General features: G+C 44.7%; 1 protein-coding gene across 1 annotated transcript in view; it reads left to right on the forward strand.

Annotated features, from left to right (window-relative positions):
- Positions 1 to 12446, forward strand: part of Scaf8 (SR-related CTD associated factor 8) — a 197046-nt gene that overhangs the window by 169014 nt on the left and 15586 nt on the right. Inside the window, exon 22 of the transcript XR_012908000.1 lies at positions 6401 to 6487. The gene's annotated coding sequence lies outside the window, so the exon portion shown is untranslated. The remainder of the gene's footprint in view (positions 1 to 6400; positions 6488 to 12446) is intronic.

Consider the following 12446-nt stretch of genomic DNA (forward strand, 5'->3'; position numbering starts at 1 on the left):
TGTATCACAAATGCTGGGTAGAATGTCAACATTGAGTTCTTATTTCTTGTCTCTGGAACCACTTATTTTGTGTGGTACTTAGTTCTTGTCATGATTGCCACACATCTGCCTAGTAAAATGTCAGTTCAGTAGTGGATAAGATAATTAATTTTGGCCTCATCTTATGTCATTGCTTAATAGGTAAACACGCAATTCTTTAGTCACCAAAATAGCACAAGGAGTTGACTGCCCCTTGCCTTATCATTGTACACCCTTCACCAGAGGGAAGCACACTGTGGTGGCACAAGGCCGTTCTCTAAGTGGACCTTGTTTCTCTAGCCATGAGTCTGTAGTCAGAAACCTGAGTGGGTTGCCACAAACCCACAGCTTATAAACATGGTAGCCAAAACATGTCTGAAGGAAGGTTTAAAAAAATAACAGAATAGTTAGTATTGTTTTTAATGAAAAAGGCTATCACATATCCCAATACCATGCCATCTTTAGGGACACTGTCTTTTTGAATGAAGGTCACTGAAGGCTGAGCTGGAGTTGGGCCCCCTGCCTCCTGGCTTCCTGTTCTCCATGCATTCCTACTGTTGGGTGATAGTGAGCCAGGAAGATCCATTCCCTACCCAGCCAGAGCTTGGTTGAGCTTCTGGCTGCATCTTCAGTTCTTTTTTCTTTTTTTAAAGTGATTTTTTTTATTAAGCTCTACATTTTTCTCTGCTTCCCTCCCTGCATCTCCCTCCCCTTCAACCCTCTCTCAAGGTCCCCATGCTCCCAATTTACTCAGGAGATCTTGTCTTTTTCTACTTCCCATGTAGATTAGATCTATGTATGTCTCTCTTAGGGTCCTTATTGTCTAAGTTCTCTGGGATTGTGATTTGTAGGCTGGTTTTTCTTTACTTTATGTTTAAAAACCACTTATGAGTGAGTACATGTGATAATTGTCTTTCTGTGTCTGGATAACCTCACTCAAAATGATGTTTTCTAGCTCCATCCATTTTCCTGTAAAATTTAAGATGTTGTTATTTTTTTCTGCTGTGTAGTATTCCGTTGTATAAATGTACCACATTTTTGTAATCCATTCTTCAATCGAGGGGCAGTTAGGTTGTTTCCAGGTTCTGGCTATGACAAACAAAGCTGCTATAAACATAGCTGAGCACATGTCCTTGTGGCACGATTGAGCATCCTTTGGATATATATCCAAAAGTAGTGTTACTGGGTCTTGATGAAGGTTGTTTCCTAATTTTCTGAGAAATCACCATACTGACATCCAAAGGGGTTGTACCAGCTTGCATTCCTACCAGCAATGCTCTCCAGCATAAGTTGTCACCAGTGTTTTTGATCTTGGCCATTCTTACAGATGTAAGATGAAATATCAGAGTTCTTTTGATTTGCATTTCTCGGATGACTAAGGATGTTGAACATTTCCTTAAATGTTTTTTAGCCAATTTAGATTCCTCTGTTGAGAGTTCTCTGTTTAGGTCTGTACTCCATTTTTTTTAATGGATTATTTGTTCTTTTGATGGCCAATTTCTTGAGTTCTTTGTATATTTTGGAGATCATACCTCTGCCTGATGTGGGGTTAGTGAAGATCTTTTCCCAATCTGAAGGCTATTATTTTGTCTTGTTGACCAAGTCCTTTGCTTTTCAGTTTCAGGAGGTCCCATTTATTAATTGTTTCTTTCAGTGTCTGTGCTGCTGGGGTTCTATTTAGGAAGTGGTCTTCTGTGCCAATGCATTCAGGTGTACTTTCCACTTTCTCTTCTATGAGGTTCAGTGTGGCTGGCTTTATGTTGAGGTCTTTGATCCATTTGGACTTGAGTTTTGCGCATGGTAGGTCTATTTTCATTCTTCAATATGTTAATATCCAGTTATGCCAGCACCACTTGTTAAATATGCTTTCTTTTTCCATTTGATATTTTTTGCTTCTTTATCCAAGATCAAGTGTTCGAAGATGTGTGGATTGATATCCGGGTCTTCTATTTGGTTGCGTTGATCCTCCTGTCTGTTCTTATGCCAATACCAGGCTGTTTTCAGCACTGTAGCTCTATAGTAGAGTTTGAAGTCAGGGATTGTGATGCCTCCAAAAGTTCTTTTATTGTACAAGATTGTTTTGGTTATTCTGGATTTTTCGCTTTTCAAATGAAGTTGAGTACCATTCTTTTGAGGTCTTTGAAGAATTTTGCTGGGATTTTGATGGGCAGTGCATTGAATCTGTATATTGCTTTTGGTAATATAGCCATTTTTACTATGTTAATTCTCCTACCCAAGAGCATGGGAGGTCTTTCCATTTTCTGGTGTCTTCTTCAATTTCTTTCTTCAAGGATTTAAAGTTTTTTTATACAAGTCTTCCACTTGTTTGGTCAGAGTTACTCCAAGATATTTTATGCTATTTGTGGCTATTGTGAAGGGTGCTGATTCTCTGTTTTCTTCCCCAGCCCTTTTTATCATCTGTGAACAGGAGGGCTACTGAATTTTTGAGTTAATATTGTATCGCTACACTACTGAAAGTGTTTATGAGTTGTAAAACTTCCTTGGTAGACTTTTTGGGATCACTTATGTAAACTATCATATCATCAGCAAACAGTGAGAGTTTGACTTCTTCTTTTCCCGTTTGTATCCCCTTGATCTCCCTTTGGTGTCTTACTGCTCTAGCTAGGACCTCAAGAACTATATTGAATAGACATGGAAAGAGTGGACAACCTTGTCTTGTTCCTGATTTCAGTGGAATCGCTGGGAGTTTCTCTCCATTTAGTTTGACGTTGGCTGTTTGCTTGCTGTATATTGCCTTAATTATGTTTAGGTATGTTCCTTGTTTCCCTGCCTTCTCCAAGACCTTTATCATGAAGGGATGTTGTGTTTTGTCAAATGCTTTTTTGGCATCTAAATGAGATGATCATGTGATTTTTATTTTTTTAGCTTGTTTATATGGTGGATTACATCGACAGATTTTCGTATGTTGAACCATCCCTGCATCTGTGAGATGAAGCCGACTTGGTCATGGTGGATAATGGTTCTGATGTGTTCTTGGATTTGATTTGCTAGTATTTTATTTAGTATTTTTGCATCAATGTTCATGAGTGAGATTGGTCTATAATTCTCTTTCTTAGTATTGTCTTTCTGTGGTTTGGGTATCAGGGTAATTATAGCCTCATAAAAAGAGTTTGGCAAAGTTTTCTCTGTTTCTATTGTGTGGAATAATTTGAGGAGTATTGGTATTAGTTCTTCTTTGAAAGTCTTATAGAATTCTGAGCTGAAACCCCAGAATCATGCCAAGACCTGCAGAGTTCCTGGCTCAGTTCTAGTTCTTCAGAGGTCCTAGACTCATGCCCAGACCCACAGGGGTCCTGGCTTAGGTCTATTCCCTTGAAGGTCCCAGATTCACATCTAGACTCGCAGTGGTCTCTGGCTCTGGCTCACTCACTCAGCAGCTGCTCCCCTGTACCTGTTCCTGTGGAGTTCGCTGTCTCATGTCTGCTCTGGCCCAGGTTGCTGGCTCAGTCCTGGTCTGCAAATGTCCCTGGACTAGATCTGCTCCCGCTCCGTGGAGCTTGCTTTCTCAGGCCCACTCGGGCCTACATAGCTGGTTCGGTCTCGCTCCTGGGTAGCTCACATCTCAGGACTGCTCTGATCTGGGTAGCTGACCCAGTCCTGCTTCCACAAATGACCCTGTTCTGGATCTGCTCCTGTTTTCATGGAGTTCGCTGTCCGAGAGCATCTTCATTTCTAACAATTAGGCATAGGGTTCTGCCATAGGTACAGAGCTGGTGTCATGGAGTTTTCCCATGGCTTCATAGGTACCCATCCTTTAGTCTCAGGTTGAAGGAAAGGGGGAACCCCTTTTTTTTCTTGTTCTATTATTTTCCTGTCTGTCCTAATTAAACTTATCTATTGCTATGATGAAACATCATAACCAAAAGCAATTTGGGAAGGAGAAGAAAAAGAAAAACTTTTACAATGTTGTTTATCTTTTAACATAGCCTGATGTTATAGAGGCATTTTCTCAGTTGAGGATCCTTCCCCTCTGATGACTGTAGCTTGTGTCCAGTTGATATAGAATTAGCCTGAACACTGTCCTATCCCTGAAGTGTGTTGAGAGATCTTCTTAACCCCAAGCACCTCATCCTTGGTGAGGAACAGGCTGTAGCTAGCTTGTTCTGGATCTCTGTGCTGGTTCTGCCCCAGCAGACACTGGCTCCTCTGCACTTACCATTTCACATGAACCTTGAAAAAAAAACAGTGGTCACTTTGTTCTGAACTCAGCAGCCCTCATGCCTTTTTGTCACCATAACCTATGAATGGATTTTCTACTGTAGAGCAGTGCACACAGGCTCACAAATGACAGAGATACACATCCCTGTGAATTTTCCTACTGTCAGTTAGTTCATGCTGTTTTCTAATCTGTCTATTTTGGTTTTACTTTATTTATCCGTACATGTATATGCATGCGTACATACATATATACATGTATGTATATATGTACCTTTTTTTCCGGCAAAGGTTTAGCTATTGTGCCTGAAACTTGGGATCTTCCTGTCTTGGCCTCTGAAGTACTGACCTAACAGTATCATGGCATTGCAATCTGGAGAAGGCCTAAATCTCAGCTGCTTAATGGGGAAGCTGAGGCAGGAAGATTTCAAGTTCCAAGCCCACCTTGGGTTATAGGATTTGTTCAAGGCCACCCTGGGCAATTTATTGAGACCCTGTCTCAAAATGAAAAGTAAAAGTAGGGCTGGGACAATAGTTCAGTGTTAGAATTCCTGTCTTGCATGTACAGTGCTCTAGGTTCAGTCTACAGTACTGAGGGAAAGGGAAGAAGGAGAAAAGAGAGAGAGAGAGAGAGAGAGAGAGAGAGAGAGAGAGAGAGAGAGAGAGACCCATTTTAGAAAGTACCGTGTCCTTCTAATGTGTCAGAAGCTGGAGTTTGAGCAGTAGAGTTCTATTTAAGACACCTAGTTCCCCTCCCCACCCACACTACATTGTGCGCTCTCTGCAGTCAGAAAATGTGCTAATCGCCCCTTTTGTGTACCTAGCACCCACATGGCCCCTGCCTTGTCAGCCTTGCTCAGATCCAAGCGCTGAGCCAAAGAGCACAGCCTCCCTGATATGTTGTGATCTTATTTGTAAAATGGAGACATGCTGTGTGTACTTCATAGGAGACTGAGAGCTGCTTGTGAGGTCACCTGTTTGAAGCAGAGAGCCTGGATCCTGGCGCCAACAGATGCTCATTGCCATCCATTTGATCTGGTGTCCTCCAGCCAGATCTCTAACTGACTGGCTTCATAACACAGTGCTTTTAAGAGTGATGAGAGGTTTGGACTCCTCTAGTCCAAGGTCCTAACCAGCTCAAGGACTAAGATTTTCCAAGGTGGCAGGAAGCAAATTGCTCTCTGGGGAAAAGTCAACTTCTGTCTGAAAATATGGAACTGTCCTGGGGACCTTTTTATTAAACCCTGAAGGGCTCGTTTTTCTATGAAATGCAGAGACTTGGGCTTATTATTAGAAAATTACTTCCATATTTAGAGAGATTATAAAGTAAATTTTAAACCAACGTGAAACTCAGGAATTTTCTAGATCAAAAGCCCTTGTAAAGCTACAGTTTCAGGCTAGGTTAATTACCATTTCACAGGAAGTACCCTGGTTACTGAACTTCAGACTTGACCGGAAACTGACTGCTAGGCTGTAGGTGACAGACTGCATCTTGTCCCTTCTGCTATACAAAGGTATTGTGTACAAAATTCTGAACTCTCAAGTACAAACTTGGGTGTCCTTCATTTTACATTCCCCAGAACATAAGCAACAAAGAGAAACCATCCCCAAAATGGTTTTCTCAGCTGCAGAGGGGCAATCAACTTCCCATTGTCAACCTTGGCTTTTCATAACCATTTCTTATCACCATTGTGTAGGAAGGATACACTGTAACCATTTCTCACCACCATTGTGTAGGAAGGATACACTGTAACCATTTCTCACCACCACTGTGTAGGAAGGATACACTGTAACCATTTCTCACTCCCACTGTGTAGGAAGGATACACTGTAACCATTTCTCACCAGCACTATATAGGAAGGATACACTGTAACCATTTCTCACCGCCATTGTGTAGGAAGGATACACTGTAACCATTTCTCATCACCACTGTATAGGAAGGATACATTGTAACCATTTCTCACCACCACTGTGTAGGAAGGATATGTGATGCTCTCGTTGACAATGTACCAGCGAAGAAGAGGGCTGGTTGTTTTCAAAGTAAGAGAAGCCTCAACCAGTGAACTTCTGCATGTATCACCACAGACTTTCATTCTCATTTCTACTCCATCTTGCCCATGAATTGCCAGTGTTTCATTTGATGCTACATGAGTGGAGATAGTTCACTATTAGTAATTCAATGAGCCTCTTTGTTGTTTTCTTTCAGGACAGAATGATCGAGAAGTTGCAGAGCATCTAAGCTTCTAGAAGGATGTGAAGTTGTTCATCTTGAGTAGCCTGGCTACAGCTGGAGGTCAGTATTGACTTCGTTTGTCTCTATGTCTTTAGGAGTCCTTAGTGAGCAGGCTGGCCTGAGGTTGGGGCAAGAGTCGCACTTGCATCAGGCCCACTGTATAATTCTCTTTCTTACTCCTGTGACCAAATGTCTCACATATGAACTTAAGGGAAGAAAGGTTTCTCTTGGCTCATGGTTTGAGGGGATGGTCCACAGTGGTGGAAAAGGCATGGTGGCAGATGGTGCCATGGATGTGTTAGTGTGCCACAGGGTTCCTCAGCCTCCCTCTTGTCAGAATAGGAAGCAGAAGCAGATAGACCATAAGTAAGGCTATCACCCTCAAAGCTGACCAGTAGTGATCTACTTCCTCCAGCCTGATCCCACCTCCCCAAACAGTACTACCAGCTGGGGACCAAGTGTTCAAATAGGTGAGCTTTGGGGGCACATTTTTACATATAAAGCATAATACCTACTGTCTTAGGGTTTCTATTGCTGTGAAGAGACACCATGACTCTGGCAACTCTTATAAAGGAAAGCATTTCAGAGGTTTAGTCCATTACTATCATGGTGGGACATGGTGGCATTCCGGCAGGCATGGTGCTGAAGAAGGAACTGAGAGTAGAGAAGGAACTACCTCTTGATCCCATAGGCAATAGGAAGTGGTCTGAGACTCTGGGCATGGCTTGAGCATATATGAGACCTCAAAGCCCACCTCCGCATTGTGGAGTGACACACTTCCTCCAACAAGGCCACACCTACTCCAACAAAGCCACACCTCCTAATAGTGCCACTCCCTATAAGCTTATGGGGGCCAATTACATTCAAACTACCACACCTCCTAACCCCCTCTGGCTTTGAAGTTGACATGTAAGAGGAAAATGCTCAGGGTGGAAAGGCTACCTCTGCAGTTTGTTGCCCCCAGACCCACAGCCTGGAGGACCTCAGTATTGGGCCTCAAGATTCTAATGGAAAATTAAACGAGGTGGCAAAAAGGTTCAACTTGAAAGGCCAAACTCTGTGAGCACATTTCTGAAAGGACTTCTTCCTACCTTCCCCTTCCAGGGGCTGGGAGTGTAGCTCAGTTGATAGAGTGTTTAACAAGCATACATGAAGGCCTGAGTTCAGTCCCCAGTACTGCATCAAGAGTCATGTTGATTCCTACCTCTGATCCCAGCACTGGGAAGCTAAAGGCAAGAGTTCAAGGTTCTCCTCTGCTACATAGGAGGTTCAAAGCCAGCCTGCACTGTCTGAGACCTTGTCTATAAAATAAAACAAAAGGACCCATCTTCTGTGCAGTGGAAAAATTGTCACATCCCCACTACAGAGATGATGACCGGCTGTTTACTGTGGTGTGTCAGTTCATCAAATTACCCTCCTAAAGGACCTTCGTCACTCTCATGTACCATCATGTCACATCCTAATGGTACCCTAAAGGCCCCTCATATCCTGTAGGATCAAAGCCAGTGTCCTGGTTTTCAAGGCCCTTGTAGCCTCTTCACATGCCACCCCTTCCTTTCCCTTGAACCCATCATCCAACCGTGCCCTTGCTATCCTTTCTGTCTAGCATGGGCTTCTCCCTCCTTCACCATCTGCTTTGCAAGGCTCCCCACTCATGCCTGCCTTTCTGAGGCTCATTGCCGTAGCTGTGTGTGGTTCAGTGGCCTGTCATTCACCACGGTGTACATGTGGTTTTGCCTTCTCCCCAAGGGCTGCACCAGGCACTGTCCTCAGCACAGTTTCCTTTCTGCTTTACTCTCCCTGCCCCTCCCCCAAAAATGCTGGAGATTGAGCCTAGGGTCTCACTAAGCAAGGACTCTATCGTAAGTTCTTCCCCAGCCTTCTCTTTCTTTCTCTCTCTCTTTCTTTCTTTCTTTCTTTCTTTCTCTTTCTTTCTTTCTTTCTCTTTTCTTGTTTCTTTCTTTTCCTCCCTCCCTCCCTTCCTTTCCTTTCTTTTCCTTTCCTTTTCTTTTTTTTTTTTTGAGACAGGATTTCTCTGTGTAAAACAACCCTAGCTGTCCTGGAACTCACTTTTGTAGACCAGGTTGGCCTCAAACTCACTGAGATCCTCCTGCCTCAGCCTCCCATGTGCCACCCCTGCCCAGATTTCTTTCTACTTCTTTATATTGAGATAGGGTCTCATTAAATAGATTGCTGTTAAGCTTGCAGTTCTTCTGCTTTTAGCCTGAGTGACTAGGACCAAAGATCTGTGTCTCCAGGTCTGGATCTCTCCTTGTGTCTAAGATTTAACATTGCAGTGACAAGGGTACAGGCCTCGGGGCTTCACTTTGTAGATTCAGATCCTGGTTCTGTGCTTTAGTGAGTGTGGTCTTGGGCATCATCTCTTCCCGGGCTACTGTCTTCATTTTGAAATGGGGTGGTAAAGATGCTGACAGTCAGGGTTTGGGACATGTAGAGAGTTGGGTGTGAGCTCTGAGATCTGGGTCAGGGTCATGGTAATATACATCTGTGCTATGTGTTACTATGTGCTTTCAGTTATTAGAGTTCGCCACAGGGAAGTGGCTCAAAACCGCACACTTTTCTCCGAGAACCGGTGCCACATAACTTTCAACAATGATTTGTAGCTTCTGGGAGTCTTTTTGGAGTTTATCTACTGTGAAGGAAGGGGGTGCAAGTATAATGTTCTATGATACTCTAGGGATCTGCAGGTGTTCTCTGTTGTACAAAGACACCAGGCCAGGAAGACGTCACGCCCCTTGTAAGCTCACTGTCCCCCCCAAACCATTGCTGTAGTATAAATTCCTTTAAGGTCCCCAGCCCTGTACCTTTGTAATACCCACACTGTGTGGCTATGTTGGCAGCGATCCCGCCTTTCTCCAGAGTGGACAGATACGTGACTCACCTGTCTCTATGGTTCCATCTCCTCCGAGTCAAGACATATTAGTCTGTGGTCCTCACTCCCTTGACCAGCGTCCATCAAGCATGCAGATGCAGCCAGACATGGTCATGACGGTCCCAGAGTATGTCCATTCCCAGCACTGGCAGTGCCCCTTCTGCGTGGTCACTCTGTGCCTAGAGGACCCAGAGGTTTCTCTGTGTGCAACTCATTCATGCAGATAGTGGGGGTAGCAGGCCTGAGTGTGGCCATCCTGCAAAAAGAGACCAGACCCGGGAATTCCAGAAATACTCAGTGCTCAAGCCCAGCCCCTCCTCCCACCCCATCTCACTCTGTGTGCTCCATGCTAGCTGGCATCACCCCGGTTGACTGCTTTCTTCAAGCTCTGAGGTACTTTGGAGGTAAAAGGTCCACCTATCCAGAAGTCTGGATTGTTTTTGCAGTGTCTACCCTGTGGATTGATCTCCTGGAGAAAAGGGAGGGTGTTTCTTTCTTTCTTTTTTTTTTAATGAAGCTTTGAGTACTCTGTGGGATTACAGGCATCTTTACTCCCCAAATCTTGCTCCTTCTCACCGTTGCCTTTGCCACCTTCTGAGGGTAGTCTGTGGGCAGCCACTTCATCCCTTCTTCTATAGGTCTGCAGCCTGCTTCTGCCCATCCCATCCTGCTGAAGTCCCATCTCAGTTGGGAATGGCTTTTTTTAAAACCACATCAGCTGGCTGGTTGTATAGGTGTTTCCCAGCATGCCCCAAACCCTAGGTTCTGCTCCAAGCACCAGAACATAAGAAAAGGAAAAAAAAAAGAAAGAAAGAAAACTGATTTCAGCATTGATTTCCCCTTCTCTTGCAAAGTGCTCTGATTTCCTGTGCTACGCTCCACAGATAAATTCACTGTGAAAGTTCTCACATCAGGAGGTTCAGTTTGTGTGGAATTTCACAGCCTGTGCCCACAGTCTAGCATTGAGGAGATTTTGTTGTGTTTGGATTAGAAAGAGAATTGCAAAGTGTTCAGACTTCCTTCCCGGATGGCTCCTTCTATTACTTCCTCATTATATCAGCAGCTGCCAGAGGATCCAGGATAAACCATTTTCCCAGGCCTGCTGAGAGGCCAGGACTCTGGCAGAGGCTGTTTTATTGCCTCATTACCAGAGCCAGCCTCATGGTTTCCACTGTGGAAGTCTAGAGAGTAAACACATGGACTTGTATTTGTAAGTGTGGAGCGCAGGGCTGTCCCAGGCCTCACCGTGTAACTCTGGCTGGCCGTGAACTTGCAGCAACCTTCTTAGCATATTTGGGGTCATGGATGTGAGTCAACGTGTCCAACTTGAACGCTTCTGTTTTAAATTGCTTACATGTCATGTGCACTTCCTGTTACATTAGTAAAGTTCATTTAAACTACATGAGGTAGAAACCCACAAAGGTGAGTTTTAAAATAAAAAAGGATATAGAAATATCATCTTTCCAGATCCTAGTGGAGCAGGCCTGGGAAGGTAGACACCACCACTGAACCCAGGGGCCAAGATGCTGACCATGGTCCTGGGGCCCTGCCCCCAGCCAACCTCTGCTTCTCTTTCCCCCATCTAGCATGGTTCCTGTGTTTGTTTTCAGAAAGCAGTGTTTTCTTTTCCTCTCTTCTTCAGGAACTTTTGGTGCTCTGGGTGTCTAGCCGGAGACAGGTCTGTCTCCCGCGTGACCTACAGGCCACTGCAATCCCAGCATGACCTCTGCTCCAAGCTTCCCCCTCTCACACCGTCTCCTCCTCTTCTCATGGCCTGCTGTGCTGCCTTTTTTCCCAGTCACTCCCACACCTTGAGGCTGTCCTCAGGCAGGGCCGTCCCTGTTTTGGCACACAGCCGCCTCCCACTGAGCAGCATGGCACACTCACGGGGGCTCTTATCTTTACAGTTGGATTATGATCCCCACGAGGATGTGCTCAGGTTTCCCCTCCATTCACAGCCTTCTCTGGGGACAGGGACCCAGACTTTGGACCCATTTCTCCCTGTCGCTTCTGTGCCAGGGCCTCTTCAGTCCCTCTGAAGGCTGGCATAACCACAAGGCCACGCGAGCCTTCTCGGTGGCTGTTTGGGCAGAGACAGGCATGGAGGTCACAGAATCTCAAGTGCTGCCTGACTTACCAGATGACAGCTGGCTGCAGGGACTTAGCGTGTTCGTGGCAGGCAGACGAACACTACAAAGTTCCGCTCAAGTCCAGCTTCCTGATGCTGGCATTTCCTAGCAATGGGTAGTACATTCTTTTCAAAACTTAATAGAGGAATTGGTCTTTTGTTGAAGTTGTGCTTTGGTTGACAGCTTGGGTTACCTTAAGTCAATGTTGATACTTAGTAGCGTTAGCTCAGAACAGAAATGGAGTTACATCACTAAGATAACAAATTCCTGGAGTAAGCGCTAGGCACTTATTAATGACCAATCAATGCACCTACTTACTGGTGGCAGAGTCAGGGTGGTACCAACACCTCAAGATGCTGAACATTCAGGAATGGGTGACTTTGAAACACTGAAAGGGTCAAAGACCTGCAGCTTTGCTCTTTGAAAACCAGATAGCAGCACTGACGTCTGAACTGGAAGAGAGAGGACCGAAATGAAGAGCTCAGCTCCCTTCCAGATCTTAAACTTTCTGGCTCCGGGTCTTCAATGTACTCCTTCCAGTCTCCCAGGGGCATCTCTAGGCACCAAACCATCACTGGATGGGCAACGTCTAGGGCTGCCTTAATGGAATTGGTGATGAGCTTTGTAGCTGTGAGTGGCTCTTGCCTAGCATATGTAAGGCCCTGAGTTTGATCCCTAGCACCACAACACATGTATACACACACACACACACACAGAGACACACACACACAGAGACACACACACACACACACTAGCTGAAACACATCTTCTTTGCAAAATGAACAGGTGAGGACTGTAAGCTTAGTTTATGATTTCTGCTGCAAGAGGACTTGTCTAGGAAGCTGAGCTGTTTAAATTTTAAACTACGTTTTTTTTCCTGTTTATGTGTTACGTGTGACAGGCGTGGTGAATGCCCTAAGTGTGTCTCAGTCCAAAAGTCATATCACAGACGTCAAGTACAGTGTGACTCAAGGTCTTGAGCCAAGATTGGTTTGTC

This window comes from Microtus pennsylvanicus, chromosome 1 (assembly GCF_037038515.1).
Source record: "Microtus pennsylvanicus isolate mMicPen1 chromosome 1, mMicPen1.hap1, whole genome shotgun sequence".
Classification (NCBI taxonomy): Eukaryota; Metazoa; Chordata; class Mammalia; order Rodentia; family Cricetidae; genus Microtus; species Microtus pennsylvanicus.